This window comes from Phyllobates terribilis, unplaced genomic scaffold (assembly GCF_046119375.1).
Source record: "Phyllobates terribilis strain yellow unplaced genomic scaffold, ASM4611937v1 Scaffold_5684__1_contigs__length_49932, whole genome shotgun sequence".
Classification (NCBI taxonomy): Eukaryota; Metazoa; Chordata; class Amphibia; order Anura; family Dendrobatidae; genus Phyllobates; species Phyllobates terribilis.
The window spans coordinates 1-20,965 of record NW_027368429.1 but is presented as its reverse complement, the minus strand read 5'-3'; the positions used below and the strand labels follow the sequence as shown (position 1 = coordinate 20,965).

Below are 20,965 nucleotides of genomic sequence, written 5' to 3'. Positions count from 1 at the left end.
GATGAATTAATGCACACAAATTGAGTTGGAAAATCTTCTCCCAATTGTTTCCTTTCACCGCCCTGTTTGCCCAGCTCCTAATCCAGTCAGAACTCGTCCAGTTCATTATAGTTTCACGTGTCCGCTAATTAAATTGATCAACACTTTCCTGGTAAAAGCTCAATCCCACCATAAATGATTTTATTGTTTTGCTGGTATCTGCATAGAGCACACACCGATCATTATTGATAATACCCCATCTCACTAATTTATCTCTTGTACGAATCTATACTAAGCAGCTAACCATAACACAAAACTCCATCTTCTAGGAGTCCAACTCCCCCAAACCATACTAAGCCCACTGTTAAACTCCTTTGAATTGGTTACAAATCATACATAACCAAACACTTCTGTTTACCTTTACTATTTATAACATTGTGCATAAGAACCCTTGTAGAGCTCTCTGTCACCATCCAGGTTTTGATTTCCTCTTTTATCTGCAGAATGGATTATATGATCCATTAGTCACTATCTTTTTCCATTCTACTCCAAAGATCCCCCTTTCAAAACCACCTCCTTTGCATAATAAGTCCACATGCAGTTTCTACCCTGTTCAATATCAGTAAGTTTTTTTACCCCTTAACTCGACAATGTTGAATTTGTATCAGTTTTTTTCCTTATGTGGTATGCCCGGAATGTTTTTTTTCCATTTAAGCCTTATTGGACTCTGATCTGTTGCGAACTCCATTTATGTTTCGTCCTTTTCGTTCATGGTTTGTTGCGATCTTTAACCATTTTCTTCCTTTGTTCAAGCTTTTGTTCTTATCCTAGTTTTTTTTCCGGTAGACTATAGGAGTTACTGTCATAGTTGGTTTCATTGATTGTTTTATTTGCCGTGTCATTCATATGTGTCCATTCTATCTGCTTGGTGCTTTTTTATATGGTTTTATCATTCTGTTTAGTGTAATTCAGCAGTGTATTGAGTAAATCAAGGATTTATTGTGCTTTTTATTATTATTTTTTTCTTTTCCCTTACAGAAATCAGGCCTGCTGTGCCAACACCTATTTTATGTTTTTTTTTAACTTAAGGTTTGATTTAGGCGTTTACACTCTGAACTTGTAATAATTGATGGGTGTTATGTAATTATTGTATAGGATGTTCTTCTGAATATGTTTTGTTCTGCTACTCTTGATTGTTTCAGCGTTTCTTGCCCAGTTTTTACATTTCCACATATTCTCAAGTGCACAAACCTTGGTTTATTGAGCTTCAAGTGTAGTTCTTTTTTTTGTTTTCCCTTGCTCTTTATTTTCCCTCTTGTTCTTTTACCTTGGCATGTTGATATTTCTTTACATTTCCTACGACCTTCTCCTATCTTCCTATATTTTTTTGGTACCCTTTTATTTTAAATTGTAATATTGCTTAAACCATCAGGATCTAATTCCGAAAGTTGTGATTGTAGTGTGATGTTATTTACCATTGTTAACCATTGTGCTTACTGTGAATCAATTATTTACTGCTATATTTTGTGATGTGGCTGATTATTGAATTTAGATGTGTTTCCAAATTCAGAGTACCTTGTTATAGACCTTTGATGTCAAATTAAAAAATCTATTGCCATGATAATCATGTCCTTATGAATTATGTCCATCTTAATCTAACGAAGTTAACCTGTGACACATGTTGCTGTTGTGATTTTATGTTGATGTTTCATATGTGTTCACTTAAGTCAACACCCTTTTTGAATAACAATCGTTGTTATGTTATTAGATTATTCATTCAATTGGTTGATTTCGTTGTGCCTATTTAGTACCCTTTTTTTTCCACGTACAAATAAGATCGATGATGTATGTTTTTATATTTGACCTCCACAGTTTAGTGTTTGGTAGTAGATTATGTCTTTCGCATTAACTTGTCCACGCTTATATTATTTGTTTAATTATTCCTTTTTTTAAACTATTGTTTGAATCTGTCTAAACAGTCAGTCACTCACAAATATTTAATGTGCAGAGTCATGGAAAACAATGAATACAGAAATGAAGCAACTACATAATTTTGAAAACCAGTATTCCCATCCCAAACCATAGTTGGCTGTTCAATTGCATGTCATTTTTTCGGTCAAACAGTCCTCTACAGGTCCTCATGCCGAGTGCGTTCCGGCTGTCATTAAATCAAATTAATTAAAGAGTCAATTATCCATGTTTTTATGGATTTATGGAATTTTTTTACCTGTTTTGTGCTGTTCAATTTGTTGAATGCCTCCTTGAAAACAATGTTCCTCGTGTAGTTTTCTTTTTGTTCTCCTCCCGGTAGCAACACAATATTTAATCCTTTTGGGTTTGTGACCCTTGAAATTGCAACGTATAATTTTCCTTGACAGAACACCGTTTTAGGTAGATATAATCCAACATAGTTAAGTGATTGGCCCTGATTCTTATTGATTGTCATTGTAAAGCATGGTTTGACCGGGAATTGCCTTCTCTTCATTATGAACGGCCATTTTGATTGTGGTGATGTTAGTGCGATTCTAGGTAATAACACTCTATTTCCGGCACTTCTTCCTGTGATTATTTCTGCTTCGATCACCCACTGTCCCAGTTCAGATATTATTAGCCTTGTTCCGTTGCATAATCCTTTTGTTGGGTTAAAATTCCTTATGAGCATTACCGGCATTCCTTTCTTCAGTTTAAGTAGGTGGCGTGGCATTCTGTCCATTCAAATTCAGAATTCGTTTATTTTTTTGTTTTTTTATGGAATTTAATTTGGTACCTGCGAACTCTAGCGTGTTTAGAAACTCTACTGGGAACATTCTTTGCTGATCCTCGCCGTCTGTTGATGCCATACATACTTCATCAGAGCTTATATACGTTTTGACATCGCCCTTTATCCTCTCAAACATTTCATCATTTAATCTTTCAGCATCTTCATTTAGCGGTGTTAATATTGCCTTTTCTTTGAGGTATTGCTGATCTGTGATCCTTTCTTCGAATCTTGGAAAGATTTCGTGTATTAGTTGTTGTACGGGGTTCTTTGACGTCTTAATCAAGTATTTGGTTGGTATTTCAATCCAGGTTGCCTCGTCCTCATTTTCCAATTGTATTGCCTTTTCCTTCCATTCCCCTATTTGCCTAATCCACTCATTGAATTCCTTTTTTGCTGCATCAATTTCACCGTTCGCTTTTTTTTCTTTTACCCTCATGATTATTGTGAGTATTAGGACCTCGCATTGGTCCTATAGTGGCGAGTTGTTTATTTCCGCATAAACCATCTCTTGCCTTCTCCCCTTGGTAATTACCAGTAGTATCTGACGAAAATCCCCACCCAAGAGTACTGTTATTCCACCAAATAATCTTTTCCTATTTTTGATATGTTTTATGCCCATAATATCCTGCAATGTCCTATTGAGTGCCTCAAATGCGAAACGGTTTGTCATTGGTGCCTCATCGCAAATAATTAGCTCCAATTTGTGCATAAGTTTCCCTAGGTCTGAATTCTGGTTGATTCCACATGTACTATCCTCCATTAGCTCTATTGGGATCATGAATCTACTGTGTGATGTTCTCCCTCCCGTTACAAGTAGCGCTGCAATTCCTGTAATTTTGAATTTCCATTATCATTGTTAGTTTTTTTTTTCATCTTTTTTATTTTTTTGGAGATTTGATACTTTCAGGATCTGAATTCTTACCCGATGATGCTACGGCTAGTACTATTTTCCCCTCTGATCTCATCCTCACCATTATTCTTCTGTAAAGGTATGTCTTTCCCGTCCCACCTGCTTCGTATACAAAGTACATTCCCTCTTTCTTTTCCCTCACTGCTCCTATAATCTTGTCGTAAATCAGTTTTTGCTGTTTGTTTAGATTGACCACCAATTTTTCATGTTTCATCTCCATTTACCTTGTGTTGTATGAAAGCTCTTCCGTATTATCCTGTTCTCCATTTCAGTTAGTATCGACTTGTCTGGAGTTGGCAGGTCTGGATAGTCTTCTAAATTTTTCCCATGTTTGGCTAGAATATCCTCAATGTGAATCAAGTTGTATGCTATTTTTTGTTTCTCACTTAGATGTAGGCCCGAGAATCTAAATTGCCTTCTCTTTCGGTATAAGATGTCTTCTAATAACACTTCCCAATTCTTGTCCCATAGTTTTCTTGGTGTTGACACGTCACAGAATAGTAGAATTGTGACAAACAACTCCCGTAATTGTTTTCTCGTTGCCCACACTTTTGCCTCCTTGATAGCATCTGTCCATTCTGCATCATCATTCAGCATTCCACATGCATAACAAGCTTGTCTGTATGTGCTGTAGATGACTCCGTTTACTTTCCTTATTTCTTCAAATGATTCGGCCCCCTTACCACGTTTAGTAGCATTCTTAGATAGTATTTCTCTCCTCCTGCCGGGTGGCAGTAGACAATTCTCCCAATTGGGTTTTGGCACACATGGGCTCCTCATCGTTTTTCCTTCCCGTGCCACACATAGTTGTTTTCCACCTCTGCATAAGTATACTTCCTAGCACTTTGGTCTCCTTTATTCAGGTTCAGCCATTCCGTGAACAACGTTTTCTTGTTGGTTTCACGGTCTATTGTGTTTGTTAGAGATTTCGTGTCCGTGATCGTTACTGAATTTTGCCCTTCCAAGTGGAACGATAGTCTGATCACCGCTGGCCATGAATAGTGGACGCCGAATCCATATATTCGCCATATTGCCTCACATGCCGAAATAAATCTACACATCAAGTATTGTTTGATCTCATCTATTCCGTTTCGACCAGCCGCTTCTTCATGATCTTCTTTATCATCATTTTCTGTAAACTCAATCGTTGCTCGGTCTGGTCCTTTGCTTTTACTTGAACAGGTACTTGATTGCCCTTGATTGGTTGCACCATTCAACGTTTATGTGGGCATCGTACTTTAGTAGCAAGTATCGATTGTAAGGCACAACATTACGGTTGTCTAGTTTTGCATTTCCCTTTTTGATATTTCTTCCATTGTTTCTTCTCCGGTACACCGGGAATCCCTCTTGGTCAAGTGTTGTTTCCTTGTAAAATTGCTTAGGGAAGTGTTTGCTGCATTGTCCATTGTTCATGCATGGTGTGTTTTTGTTATTGTCACCACACAGACCGTGAATCATGTGGTCCTTTACGGAACGATAAGCTTCCGGGTCTTTCTCCTCACACGGTATTTCAGCACATATGAAGTCATCTACTTCTTTTCCCATCTTAACCTGGTTGGTGTTGTTTATCCATATTAGAATATGTGCATGTGGATATCCCCTCTTCTGAAACTCAATAGTGTATATTGCTGGAATAAAACACAGTGATATATTTAGTTTCCCTATTAGTATAATTGCCTTTTTCCTATCCTTTAGTATTAATGTATTGTTCTTTTCCTTTTCTGTTTCTCTTTGGAATTTGTATCATGTTTCCCAAGGTGACATTGTAGCTTTTGCATACCTTTTTAAATAGGATGTAATGTTTAATACTATGATTACCTGCTTTGATCTTCCCAAATATCTCCTTATTCTTAATGTCGTCCATGAACTGCCCTAATTTGAGCCTGAACAGTCTTGTCATCATCTCTGGCCTGTCGTTTGCCGTCATCCATGGAATGTCGTGGATGACCTCCATCATTTCTAGCCATTTTGGATTAGTTGTCAATGTTATGAATAACGACGGGTTACCGTACGCCCTACATAGAGCCATAACATCTTGATAATTCTGTGCCATATATCGCGGACTCCCTGTGAATGTTTCCGGTAGTATTATTCTTTTCCGACAGATGTTGCATCTGTATCTCCCCTTACTACTGCATCACAGATGTTATTGTACGGGTCTGCACGCAACTCCTTTTGGTTGAAACGTATCCATCGTAGTCGTAGTTCTTCTATTGATGTGTAAGCATCTACAATGTATTGGTGTAACAATCTCCATGCTTGTATTAGCGTTCCCCCTTCATTACACCGTTGTTGTAGCCTATAACAATAGTATTCTTTCATTTTTATGTCCCTCTTTTTGTTTTTTCTTGTGCCCCCATCCTGCTGGTATTCAATCTTTTTGTTAAAACCGTCTTCTCCGTTTGGGAATAGTAGTGGATATTGTAGTGCCATGTATAGGGGGTGTAGTTCAGATATCCTTTTTGGAACACCACTCTTGCTTTCAACATATACATCCCTTGGTGCGTTGCTCTATCCTAAATCCCCTATTATTAGACCCGCTACTTTTGGCATTGTTGGCGCGGTATATTGCTGCATTTTTTTTGTTCGTTGTCCAATCAATCTGATTTTGAAATCTAATTTGTTATTCTGTCTTGCTCAATCCCTTGCCATCCTAAATACTTTGGCTGCAACGCTATGGTTGTTTAGCATTTTGATCAGCCCTTTCACGATTTTAGGATCGACATCTGTGTCTTCAAGTTTCATACACCCCATCCGCTGCTGCACTTCTCCCTCCGTGTCACAGAAGTATAATTAGGCATAAGGTGTTGGTGTTCCTTCTTCCGGTATTAGACTGCCAATTATGTGGTAGTTCTGGCCCTTTATTCAGAAAGTGTATGCCCCTAGTTCTGTTTATTTTGTCTTCTATGTTGGCACCGAAGGATGTGAATGCAAACATGCTGTTGTATATGCGTATTTTTTCCGGAAATTATCAGCATCTTTATTTGTACCCGAAGCAGCTGCGTCAAAGGCTGAGGTGTTCCTGGTATGAGAGCCAGCTTTACCCTTCCTTCCTTGCATCATAATGTTAATCGCGGTTGTTTTTTTGGGTGTGTCTTTTACTCTTTCCTCCACCCCACATTTTTGGCACAACATTTGGTACATGTTGTTGGTGTCTCCAGCTTTTTGTAGCCAATGTTTTTCCCTGTTGACATTTGCATTAGTTTTTCTATTCCAATTGTGCAGTCTTTATTGAGAAACACTTATGTTTATCCTTACTTACTGTTTGCGTTGGATGCCGGTATTACGTTCCTCTTTTTGCGTTATTCGCCTGTTTTGACATAGTATAATGGTCAGTAGTTATACATTTTAATAACAGACTGCATAATTAAATTGTTGTTTGTTTTACAGGTCAATTTAAGTTTATTGTTTCTACCTGTTTTTGTGAGTTTGAGCCCGCATAATGTGTGCTGATTTCCGTGAACATCAGTGTGGGTGACAGTTCTGATGTGCAATGGAAGCTGGAACCCCCCAAAGTCAGTGCAATCAGCTGCATATAAGTTAAGTATTGTCTTTGATTAATGTTTCTTAAATTTTATTTTTAGTCTCTTGCTTTACGCCTAATTCTAGGATTCAATGTACAATATTTTAGTCTCCTGTTTGAACACATATAATTGTTTATTTAATTAAATAGTTATAAGGTTAGCTTAGTAGAGAGGAAGGAAAGAAGAAACACATCTTTTACTCCTTAGCATTGTCTATTGAGAAATGATACCATGCTAGGTTGTTGATTTGATTCATCTTCACTTCATGATGTCTACTGGTTGTTTAGGTGTAATTTATGGTATTTAAATTCCAGCTATATATTCCTCAGGTGAATAGTTTTCTAATTGAATAGTCGGGTCTTATAAAGAAGACAATCTTCTCACCACTTACATGTAGGATCATGGAGTGGGGAAATAGAGGGACCTTTCTCAATGAGGTGGTACTTCATCTTTTTCATTGTCTTAACACGTAGTTGCTGAGATTGTTACTTTTTAGCCTTCAATTTGACCGGTTGGTTCTGTTTTAGGGACAATTTGGTTCTGACACAAATAAAGCTCATACACCGTCTCTTCTTTACACATAGGTAATTGGATTGTGTAGAAGGATTTAATAAATTAGGTCATGAATTTAATCTGTTTTACCTACCACATGCTAGGATTGGGTTCTACATTTAAGAAAATGCCTTCTTGAAAAATCAGTTTTCAACTTCAGAGGTCTTGGTTTTTTCCTTTTGACAATATTACATCATTACCTTTTTTATTGCATTTGCTTCTCCTATATTATGGTGCTGCAATATTTTCCAGAAGTTAAATGTTTGCATTCTAATCCAGAATTTGTTCCAGAACATTGTTTCTTGTTATTCTAATCTGAGCATCTACTATCTACTATTCTTCTGAAAATTGTGTAAATTTGTAAACTTAAATTCAAGATTTCAATGAGGTGGTACTTATTTTTCATTGTCTTAACACATAATTGCTGAGATTGTTACTTTTTATCCTTCAATTTGACCGGTTGGTTGTGTTTTAGGGACAGATTTGGTTCTGACACAAATAAAGCTCAGGCACCGTCTCTTCTTTACACATAGGTAATTGGATTATGTAGAAGGATTTAATAAATTAGGTCATGAATTTAATCTGTTTTACATACCACATGCTAGGATTGGGTTCTACATTTAAGAAAATGCCTTCTTGAAAAATCAGTTTTCAACATTAGAGGTCTTGGTTTTTTTTCCTTTTGACAATGTTACATCATTAACTTTTTAATTGCATTTGCTTCTCCTATATTATGGTGCTGCAATATCTTCCAGAAGGTAAATGTTTGCATTCTATTCTAGAATTTGTTCCAGAACACTGCTTCTTGTTATTCTAATCTGAGCACCTACTATCTACTATTCTTCTAAAAAATGTGTAAAGTTGTAAACTTAACTTCAAGATTTCAATGATGTGGTACTTCATCTTTTTCATTGTCTTTACACATAATTGCTGAGATTCTTCCTTATTAGCCTTCAATTTGATCGGTTGGTTGTGTTTTAGGGCTACATTTGGTTCTGGCACAAATAAAGCTCAGACACAGTCTCTTCTTTACATATAGTTAATTGGATTATGTATAAGGATTTAATAAATTAGGCTATGAAGTTAATCTGTTTGACCTACCACATGTTAGGATTGGGTTCTACATTTAAGGAAATGCCTTCTTCAAAAATCAGTTTTCACCTTCAGCGGTCTTGTTTTTTTCCCTTTTGACACTATTACATCATTACCTTTTTTATTGCATTTGCTTCTCCTATATTATGGTGTTGCAATATTTCCCAGAAGGTAAATGTTTGCATTCCAATCCATAATTTGTTCCAGAACACTGTTTCTTGTTATTTTAATATGAGCATCTTCTATCTACTATTCTTATAATAATGTTGTAAAGTTGTAAACTTAACATCAAGATTTTAATTTGTGCAATGACAGATATATTCTATTTCTTTACCTGTCTCTTCCCGTGCTCTTTTCCTCTCCATATGTCAGACGTAGATAGTGATGATGTTGGTGTATGTTTGTGTGGCATGGCTTCTTTGTTGTTTACACCTCTTTCTTCTCTTTGTTTCAGGCTCTGATTTTATTCTGTAATTTTTGTGAATGTTTTTTTTATCGTTGTCTATGTTTTTTAACGTTCCCCTCACAAATAACACACATTACTTTGACTGCACTTAATTCTCTTTGGGTAACTTCTTCTAGTCTTTTGTTGACGTGTCTTTGAAACCACCTATTCATAAATGCTGTTATAACAAAGCTACATTTACTTTTTAAAACATTTTTTTACTACAATTTTGGGCTAACCTAAAGTATACATTTAGATAGTAAGATTAGGTTGTCTAATTTATACTTTAAAACTGTTTTTTTTTCAAATCACCATTGATTGCTTTGTTGTTAAATCAAGAGGTTAAGTTTCATCCATTTAATTTAGTCAAATATGTTAGTATTATTAATTCTTAAATGCCTAGTTCGACCATGCTTCACATCCATGAATACACTAAAATTATTCTTGTGTTTTATTTTATATAAAACAATCAAGACTTGGTACTGATTTGGATTAATTTTAACCCCGCAAATGTGAGGACCAATCAAGACGTATTCACATAATTAGTTGCTGAACTCAAGCAAAATGAATGCGAAAGATTATGTACTGTATTGTGTTCCAGCATACAACAAAGTCCTGTTTCTTTTTTAACTCTTTTTCCTTCTCATGGTACCTTATTTCCTCCTTTAAAATAGTAGAGAGTAACTACACTCTTGTGTACGCAGATGTACTAAACATGTTCAATATATAGATTTCTTGAATGAGGGTTTGTGTTATGCATGTTTTGTCATGTAATGTAATGGTTCTTTTGGAGTGTATTTTTCCCGTTCCTTTAATATAATGAATACTTGCCACTTCATTCCAGTTAACATGTAATATATGTCATTCGTGACCGTGCTATGCACAACCCTTTTTTAATTTAAGTACACTTTTTAGCCTTTCATGTTACGAAGACACTATTTTCCCTATCGTTTAAGACTGTCCATTTTTAAAGCATGTTGTATGGTTGTACAGTTATTTTGAAGGATGTTCACTTTTAATTTAATTGTTCTTTTGGGTTACCATTGAACCTTTGGTGTGTGTTTTTTGTAGTCCATCCATTATTTCTAAAGAATGACACTAAGTAAATAATTAGCCTGTTAGTAAGACTCTTTTATTTTATTTGAGTGAAATTTCATACAGATTTTTCAATAAAATTACACGTTTTTACTTCAATTAAGTATCGTGTACATCCACCCTTTTTCCTTATAAATTTATAAATTTAATAATTTTATATTCATTTTAGATTCTCTTGTGGTATCTATATTTGTTATTTGTATTATATTATGTACCGTTGTTGTTCTTTGCGCCATGTTACTTCCGTAAATAGTCAAATGTGCTACCTTTTATTGGTTTGCCAGTTTTTTTTATATTCGATTCACAATTAATCATGGTCATTGCCAAAGGGAAAAAGACAAAAATTCTAATAATTCAAACAATTGTTCGGATTAGTCTCGTAAGCCTCCGTCTTAATTGACCCCAACTGGGTCAATTAAGACGGAGGCTTTCTTCTTCAACAAAAACTCAACAACATCATCAAACACAGTAGCAACCAGGGATGTGTTATTATCCTGGATTTCGAGTTGTAGGCGGTACCTTCAGAGCGTTTTTTAAATGGATTAGGTTTACACCATAGAATTATAGATCAAACACATGGCAAAAACAATTAGAACGCAAAATAAGTGGAGCAAAAAAATATGAACATAACCTAACAAAGCTATTAAATGAATCAGGATAACAGTTCTTTTAATCGTGAAAATTCCAAAAAAGAAAATCCGAATTCAAATTATAAATCCATGTTGCATAAATAATTAGAGTTTGGTTTAAATACCTTATTACTGGAAAGTCACAACGAAGGTCACACACATCGCACTAAAAATGGTCTGTTTGTGGCTTCACACGTTTACGACAACCACCTATTCTACATGAATAGTAGTTCCAACTGTCTTGTGGGCGCACACCTATGATCTTAACCTTGCAAATAAGTGTGGTTGACGGTTGTAAAATTGGAGATGTGGTTAACAAAATAAAACTACACATGCAATATGATGAGGACTTATTTTGAAAAAGGCATGATGTACCAATCTTGGATCTTTGTTCTACGTACGCCCAAGTTGAAGGAGTGTCAGTAGACTGGCTGAGTTTGTTGTAGGCAGTATGGGGTTGGCACTGCATGAGTAGAAATCATGTTTAAACATTATAGTATATTAATGGTTTTAGATGATCAAAATAAACAAACCCCATTAGATGACGTAATTCGGCAATCTGTGGTATGTTTTCATTGTCAAAAACATCAGTTCCAGATGCACTTGAGAGTTGTAAAACACCTATTTCAGGGAAACACATGAATGATAACGGTTATAAGAGAAATGTATGTGTCTGGAACAATTACACATGTCAAAAGTTTTTTGGTGGTTTTGTACACGAAAATGAATATTGTAGTAAAGATTACATGGTGTATTGCAGTATGTTTGTAAATGAATAACAAATATAAAAGATTGTTTCAAAGATAAGAATGTCAAAAGACTTCAAGGGGGAAAAAGACACAATAAAGCATTGTTAAAAAGGAAGGAATGAAGTGGTATAATTTAATTGTACAAACCTTTGTAATCTTTTACATTCATCGATGGTAAAATGATCACATATAGAGAACTTGGATCAAAACAATTGTTGAGCATCTTCGTTGATAAATTACCCCACACGGTTACCTTTATCGTAGCACCACTACAAAAGTGCAAAATTTTTTTGTTACAAAATAAGCGGACTCCTACATGGTTACTCAAATTGGTATATAATTTGCTTAAAGATGAAACCTGTAAGATGAAAAACGGATAGGCAAACCTTTCATTAAGTAGGTGTAAATCAAGGAATTGAGAACCATTCTTAGTGGGGCGGGCTAAACCGACATTAACAACGCGACCAATTAAATCTAAAGAGCAAAACATGTTATTAAGTCAGCCAATAACGGGGCGGTTAATAATATACTCGGATTGAATACCTATTAGATACTGGAATCCATTCACCGAAATATCAACAAAAGGCTGAAGCATAAAGGGACATGGTTGAAAACCATCATGAGGGTATTCCAGGGGGCGAATGATGGTGTTTCCCTCCAGTTGAGTCAGGAAAGGGTCGCTCCGGCATACTCTATAGGTTTCTTTGCTATTAGCCAAGCTAAACATACTAATAGAGTAGATACATCCAAATTCAAGCTTCGGTACAACACAATGTGCAATACTGTTCCTAGCGATACAATGGAAAGCATCACCCTAGAATAGTCACCAATTTCATGTCGAATTAGCAAAATAAAAAAATGAGAAAGGTTTTAAAAAAAAGGAGAAAGTATTTTCTAATTTTGTAATAAATACACAAAAGTGTAATGCGGCAATGACATGGGCACACATCATAAAAAAGTGTAAAAGACAAACAAGGAGAAATTAGTTGAATAAGCCAAGTAGGTAACATCTTGAACAAAACATACATTATCGTCGCTCAAAATGAACTCAGACCCTAAATACTTCCCGAAGGGTTCTTTGCATCCCATGTGCGACAAACCATGGCTTTGATGGTCGCGCCTTCACTACCCCCAAGTAGAGAGAATGGGACATAAACATCCTCGGGACGGCGGATTGAACCCATATCCATGCTCAACTTCTTCTTCTTCTTCTTCTTCGATGACACAACGTAGGCAAGGGCGTGAGAGGCACCAGACGAACTGCCAGATGGCATGTCTACTTTTTGTCTTCTGCGTAATTGACAAAGCACACAAACAAAGAAACAAAACAGTGAGTAAAACCGGGTCCATACCAAAAAAAAACAAAAGTACCATGCAGCAAAAACAAAATAAATAGGCCTCCTGCCATATGAATTGTATAGTTGCAGTATAAATGTGTAAAACAAAAACCAATAGCCCGACACCAATAAGATTTGAATTGTTGAAGTATAAATCTTACTAATCGGAGTATGTTAATCCCAAGTCATTTATGAAGATCTAAAGGCAAAGATTAAACTGGGAATCAAGATGGAACAACTACTGCAGCCTTTAAAAAAAAGTACCATACAACAAAAACAAAATAAGTAGCCCTCCAGTCATATGATTTGTATAGTTGCAGTATAAATGTGGAAAACAGAAACAAATAGCCCTGCACAAATAAGATTTGAATTGTTGAAGTATAAATCTTACTAATCTGAGTATGTTAATCCCAAGTCATTTATGAAGATCTAAAGGCAAAAATTAAACTAGGAAAGAAGATGGAACAACTACTGCAGCCTTAAAAACAAAACAAAATTACCATACAACAACAACAAAAAAATAGCCCTCCAACCATATGATTTGAATAGTTGCAGTATAAATGGGGAAAACGGAAACAAATAGCCCTGCACCAATAAGATTTGAATTGTTAAAGTATATAAGGTGAAAAAAGCACAATTCGTAAGGCTTGCAGAGAATAACAATTAACAACAGTCAAGGCACCAATAAGATTTGAATTGTTGAAGTATAAAAGGTGAAAAAAGCACAATTCGTAATCTTTGCAGAGGAATCACAATTAACAACAGTCAAGTAATGGAGTAAGGAGAATGGAGGAAGAAAACGAACAGGGGTAAGGTGACCTTGGCTCCATAAAGGAAATATGTCTTCACATCCAATAGTTCGAACTTATAGTCATAGACACCAGTCATAGCAAGTAATAATCACACAATATGGTACTTAACAACATGTAAAGAAATAACAGGGTAATCCATTTATCTAGGCAGATAAGTGACCTTGGCTCCATCCTTGAGTTTATAAATCCATTTACATGCAATTACCCTAACACCGGGTAATTTAGGAAGTAAGGTCTAAATTTTATTATCATCCATAGATTTAATTTCTTCTAACATCGAATTTATCCAAGTTTTAGTATGCACATATTTCATAGCTTGTTTATATACCTCGGGTGTAAAAGCACTCAGACACGAAGAACAAAGACAGGGATGAACTGGTACCTGAATTCTGAGAATCAAAATCAAGTCAGGCCAATTAACACCACAATCGGGGAAAAGGTTGAAGACAAACCTGAATTCAGAGACGAAGAACACAGACACGGATGAATTGGTGTGTGAATTAAGAGAATCAAAATGAAGTCCGGCCAATTAACACCACAATTTAGACCAATTACCAGAATTCAAATGTGCAATTCGTATGAAAAACAATCAATTAGGGAGGACAAAAGCTAACGGGGCAGAGGACGTAGACAAACCTGAATTCAGAGACGAAGAACACAGACATGCCTAATGAACTGGATGCGCAATGCGAATACCACACATCGTCAAGCAAATTTATAGGCGACATAGATCATTGAGGAAGAGGAGGAAAAGAGAGGATCAAAGGGAATTAATGGAAACCGAACGCCTCACCATCAATTGGTAAGGAGGAGGAACGAATTGAGGGAAACGAAACTGCAGGTCAAAGGGCGAATGCCTCGACATTGATTGGTAAGGAGGAGGAACGAAGTGAGGGAACGCCTCGACATTGATTGGTAAGGAGGAGGAACAAAGTGAGGGAACGCCTCGACATTGATTGGTAAGGAGGAGGAACGAAGTGATGGAAACGAAACCGCAGGTCAAAGGGAGAACGCGTCGACATTGAATGGGAAAGAGGAGGAACGAATTGAGGGGAAAAGGAGAATTGAACATGGTGCATGAACAGGAACAAAACTGAACCGAGATATGGGAAAATAATAAAAAAGGGAGTAAATGGGTGTTTAATGAAAAGCACAAAGTGCATTTACTTTTTGAGAGTCCCCCTAATCTTTTATTATATTAAGATTAAGATTAGATTGGATTGGTGGTCTGAACCCTGAATTAAGAAACTTTGATAGACTTAATAATCTTATTATTGACCTTGGATTAATAGACACCAAAATTTGAAGGATTTCCTTACACATGGACAAAATCAAGAAACTTTGATCATAATATTTTTAAACGTCTTGATATAGTCCTTATCCATCCTTCTCTTACTAATCTATATAAAATTACCATAGTTAAACATCACCCGTTTTCATTCTCTGATCACTGCATGATTACCTTTGCTCTAGGAAATAAATCAAATGCTACAAAACTACCATTTAGATATGAACATGAATGGTCAAACCACAAATCCTTGAAGCTTTGGTTTACAAAGTTTGGAAATTATTTAAAAGGATATTAAATGTTTAAATTCTCTTAAAAGTTACGTCTTCTACAATCTTATGCTAAAGATTGGGCAAAGAAACATTCTAATCACAACTATACCCAATTTCCAAATTCGGAAAAAAACTAGAAAACCTCTACCTACAATATCTAAATGATCCATCCAATAATCATATTAAAAAGTAAAATAATAAATCACTTAATTCGACACGCTGCTCTTCTAAAATTTCACAATAATTATTGAAAAAGGCGTTCTAAATTAAAGCATCACGCTTTTAATGACTAAAATTCGAAATTTTTTCATGCTGTTGCAAAATTAAAACTTACCGACAGGCCATTCATTCCTTTCAATCGTCTACCAATCAGGTTCTTCATTCTCAAGATGAAATTTCTTAGGCAATTACATTAGAGCTTAAACAAAGACTTACTTCCGATCAAAAGACTTTCATCTCTTCCGAATATCTTTCCATTATCCTTTCAGTTATTACTGCGGAAGAAAATAGTTTTGTCATTAAACCTTCCACATTAGCCGAAGTTAAAATAGCAGTTTTTGATCAACCGCCTGATAAAACTCTAGGTCCCGACGGATTCCCGATTGGTTTTTACAAAAGATTTTGGAAATTTATTTATCCTTTCATGTTCGAGGCTATCAAAGCTTTCTTTCATTCAAGATGCATCCTTTCTTACTGGAATCACTCCTTTGTTGTGCTGATTCCTAAAAAAGACTCACCCATTACAATTAATGATTATAGACCAATTGGGCTTTGCAACTCTTCATATAAAGTCATTTCAAAAATCCTAGCCAAGAGATTAAAAACTATTCTTCATAAAATCATTTCTCCTTTCCATTGTGGTTTCATTGAAGGAAGAATAATCCATGACAATATCCTGGCAGCCCACGAAATCTTTCATTCTTTTCATAAGCATAACAAAAAGAAAGGTAACATGATGATTATTAAAATCGATATGGAAAAGGCTTATGATAAACTTGATTGGAATTTTCTCTTCAAAATTATTTCTTAATTTGGATTTTCGGATGTTTGGATCTCTGTGATTAAACAATGCATCACTACTCAGTGGATCTCAGTCTTGATTAATAATTAGCATGGCCCCGAATTTGCCCCTTCTTGTGGTCTGCGGCAAAGTGATCCTATTGCCCCTTTCCTCTGTATCATTGCAATGGAATTCTTTGCAAGAGCCATGACTAAACTTGCTGCTCAACCATATCTTCCTATTGGAATCAATCTTGTTTCTAATGGCACTACCATTCACTTTTTAAGCTTCGCAAATGACACTCTTATCTTTGCAGAAGCAAAATTTCAAAACATTCAATTTATAAAATTTTTTTAGAAAATTTCTCTAAGCAAAGTGGATCAAAGATCAATTTCCAGAAGAGCTCAATTCAATTTTCTATTGGCATCCCTGGATGCACCAAGAGATCTCTGACGGCGGAATTAAATATTCCCATTACCACTAAAATGGAAAAATATCCAGGAATCCCTATTATCAATGGTTGCGTTTGTAACAACTTATTTTATGATTACATTACTAATCTCCATAAACAATTAGCAAATGGAAAGCGAAATCTCTTTCTCAAGCATGGAGAATCCAATTAAACTGGAGTAATCTCTCGTCGAAGCTCAATTACTTGATGCAATGTTTTCTTTTCCCTAAAGGTGTTTGTCTTAACATTGATGACATTCATAAAAAAAAATTGGAATAAACATAACCAGAATTTTCGTCCATTGATTAGCTGGAACAATATTTGTAAGCCAAAAGGAGAAGGTGGAGTCGGTTTGCGCCTTGCACAAGAAAATAATGAAGCTCTTCAAATGAAATTGCTTTGGAGAATTCTGACCAATCCAAATTCTCTATGGACCACAATAATTAATGAAAAATATCTAGCAAACTCTGACATTCTAAATGTCCAAAGATCAAACTCTTTTTCTTGGCAATTTAACCGCTTGCTCTCTATCAAAAGTAAATTCAAAAGCCTTATTCTATGGAAAATTGGCAATGGCACTAAAATTAAATTCTGCACTGATAAATGGTATCCCAACATGGAATTATCTGATTTCATTGGCCCTAATGACATTACCACTCCACTAAACTATTTCTGGACCCCTGACAAACAATGAAATGTGGATTTGCTTAATAATATTCTCCCCCTCTCCATTGTCAAGGAAATTGAAACTGTTTACATTCCTTCCTTCCATGCAGAAGATAAAATCATTTGGTTCCCCTCTAATTATGGACAATTTTTCACCTCATCCGTTTTTCATGCTACCAGATCTTTTAATAATTCTTTTCTGCCAGTTAATTTCTAGAACCTTGACCTTCCACCTAAAATTAAGAACTTTATCTGGAAAGCGTTTGTAGGTGTTAAGGCTGTAGCTGCCTTTGTAGGTGTTAAGGCTGCCATTGGCCTGGTTCTCCTTTTGTCGTTGTCGAAAGGCGACAATCTCTCGGTTATTAATAGTTTTAAGCGCATGTGGAAGGTTCCCTAGGAGATCTACCCAGTCATTCAAGACATCCACATCATGAGCTCCTTTATTCAGGCGATCAAATTCAATCACATCAAACATCTCGATAACCAGACAGCTGATTTCCTCTCAAAATCAAGATGGAATACATCCGTAATTTCTGAAGTGATTTGCAAATTCTCTTCTTCCTCTATGGTCAACCTACAAGAGAACCTCAGCAACCACTTTCCTCGCAGAATTTGGGATTTTGTAACGATCATCTGCTTTGATGATTTAGGCCATCTTCAGTAGAAGATGGGCTTTTTATTGCTTGTTAAAAAAACACATTATATTTAAAATCATATGCTTGATATAATTCGTGAAAATAACGTCGGTTAGAATTTGGTATCCTTTCTCTGTAGGATGATAACTATCCCCAAATAAATACTTGGAATCATCTGCACAAACTGGATCGAGCTTGTTGCAAGTACTGCCGCCTCTAATAACCCGGTTCCGCAACATCCTTCTGTAACCACCTCCAACCCCCACAATATACATACATATGTTAGTTATGTTACTTGTAAATTTGTAATACAAAGAGTACGTACGTACCATATTTAGCAAGAAACAAAATCATATCAAGGAGTTGAGTGTAAATGTCGGTGTAGGTAATCTTCGAGTCGGGAAGGGATGATCCAAGGTACGTCAACCCAGCCGATAGCTTGGAGTTGAAGAGGAGGGCGACATGGTTGTAGTCGTCAGCACACATTCTGTAGGGCCTACCTCCGATGGTTCTCTATGGTGGAACACACTCTACCGGTGGTGCACTGACTACTGTTCCTTCGAGCTCCAACCTAGTAAATATAATGTGAATATGTTGTAGTGAATTTGGGACTCCGTACTATATTTTATTTTTTATATATACCTTGCAAAGTTGTACACTGAGTAAAATTAAAATACAAGAATTTTTGGTAAAATATAATTGTCGTCCTAATTAATAGTTGTGCAGAATATATTTTCTCAGAACTTTTACACTACATAAAATGGAATCCGATTGCTAGTCAATAGTTATATGGGTGGTCAACACAAAAGACAAATTAAATATTTCAGAATTTCATATTTTTTGGTAAACTTTTAAGAATTTAGTCTTAGTACATTTAAATGTCACTTTAGAATTAATTTGGCCGGCCTGATTGATTGAGAATTTTGAGATCAAGAGCGGGCGAGCGTCGGTTGTATAAAGGTCTAATTAACGTGGGACCAAACACATACTCCGGCCTAAGTAAGGCGATTGCTAAATGTCGCAAATAATTTCTTACTAACTATCGCACACACGTTATCACGGTCACAATCACAATACTCGTCACGAGCATCTCCGAAACAACCGTAACGAGCATCTATACAATGCCCGTCACAAGCACCAGAAAAGTGCTCGTCACGAGCACCCTAAAATATGGCCCAAATCCTCATTTCACATATTCTTCTGCCTCCCAAACACTCTCTGCAGAAAATATACGTACGAAGGTAGTTCTTACTTGTTTGAGTTGATTCCGGTGCTAGTAGGCTTCTCGATTCGTTATTCTTCCATCCTAAAGATCCTAAATGAAGTTGATATGGTTAGTTGTTGAATTTCTAGCTTGTTTGACTTGATATTTATGTAGATTTATAAGTTATTTTGTCTAATTGTTGGATGATTTAATACTTATAGATGCTATTTAGTTAAAATAATGTGATATATATGCATAATATTGTTGAAGTATATGGAAGATTTGAGTTGATTTGGAAGACATTTGGATCTATAGGTTTCTAGGTTGAATTATTATAAGATTGAGTAGTTAATGAAGTTAATTAACTAAAATAATGTGATTTAATTTAAATTTATGGTTGAAATGTTGATATATATCGAGATTTTAGTTGTAGTATTAATTTGGTGGATACTTGGTTGTATAGGTAATAAATTTTTCAAATACCATTACATTGTTTATAGATAAGGCGATTCTTATTTCAATTACTAAATAGCACATTCTTCAAATAGCATTACATTGTTTTTAAATAAGGTGATTCTTCTTTCGATATCTCTCTCAAGACAATTTCGCATGTTCCCTGCAAAGTTTCATAAAACAAAACAGAAATCATGGGTTAGGATCTCTCTTTCGATCTCCGAGACGGCTTACGTCTCTAACCGCTCTAACTTTATCCAAATATTTGATATCTTCTTTAGCCTTAAAATTAAATCTCATAAGACCTTCATTCTGCTCACTTAGCACATTTCTCTCTTTCTGCAGTTCAACAATAACCTCTTGGGCTCGCTTACAGAATGGTGGATCGATCCATTCTGTAAAATTGCAACCTCCTTTGTTATTTGGTTTGTTCACATCATATGTGCCAAATTCTGGGGAACCCCAAAACCTTCTACCAAAGTTCCACCAACCCTCCACGATTTGTTGAACTAAAGGAAAACCGCAATGACACACTTTATTTGATGTGACTGATGAAGATGATGAAGAAGCCATCTACTAAGAGTTTGATAAATGTGGAATGGAGCTTGTGGATCTTGTGGGTGTGGAAACAACTACATAAGAATCACTCTTTTATAGGGGTTGTGAAAAAGGGTTCTGAAATAGGGTTGTTCATTTGGCATTGTGCTATACAGCTGTATGTGTGCTGTAACCAGCTTCTATCCATTATGGGTATAATACAACTATAAATAACTATGAATTTCATAAATCAAATAGGTGATTCCAACACATAACATAACATTGTTAAAACCACCTAAAGTCTATACAAAATAGACTACATACTAGACATAAGTACAAGAATGATTTCAACTGTCACATTATGTCACAACATCTTAATATAAGTCATTATAACACACAACCTTGTTAAAACCACCCAATACATCCCTTTCATTCATTACAAGTACGTTTTCATCCTGCCGAACACCCTTACAGACCCATCAAGCCTACCACCCTGAATTAATGTGATTTCTTGTAAAAATACCATAAAAAGGCTTAAATAACTATTAGAACTAATAAAATACTTACGAACATC

The 20,965-nt window shown here is 35.7% G+C and overlaps 1 pseudogene; it reads right to left on the bottom strand.

Annotated features, from left to right (window-relative positions):
- Window positions 1-362: 362 nt before the first annotated feature.
- Window positions 363-6,606, bottom strand: LOC141250423 (uncharacterized; annotated as a pseudogene).
- Window positions 6,607-20,965: the final 14,359 nt, after the last annotated feature.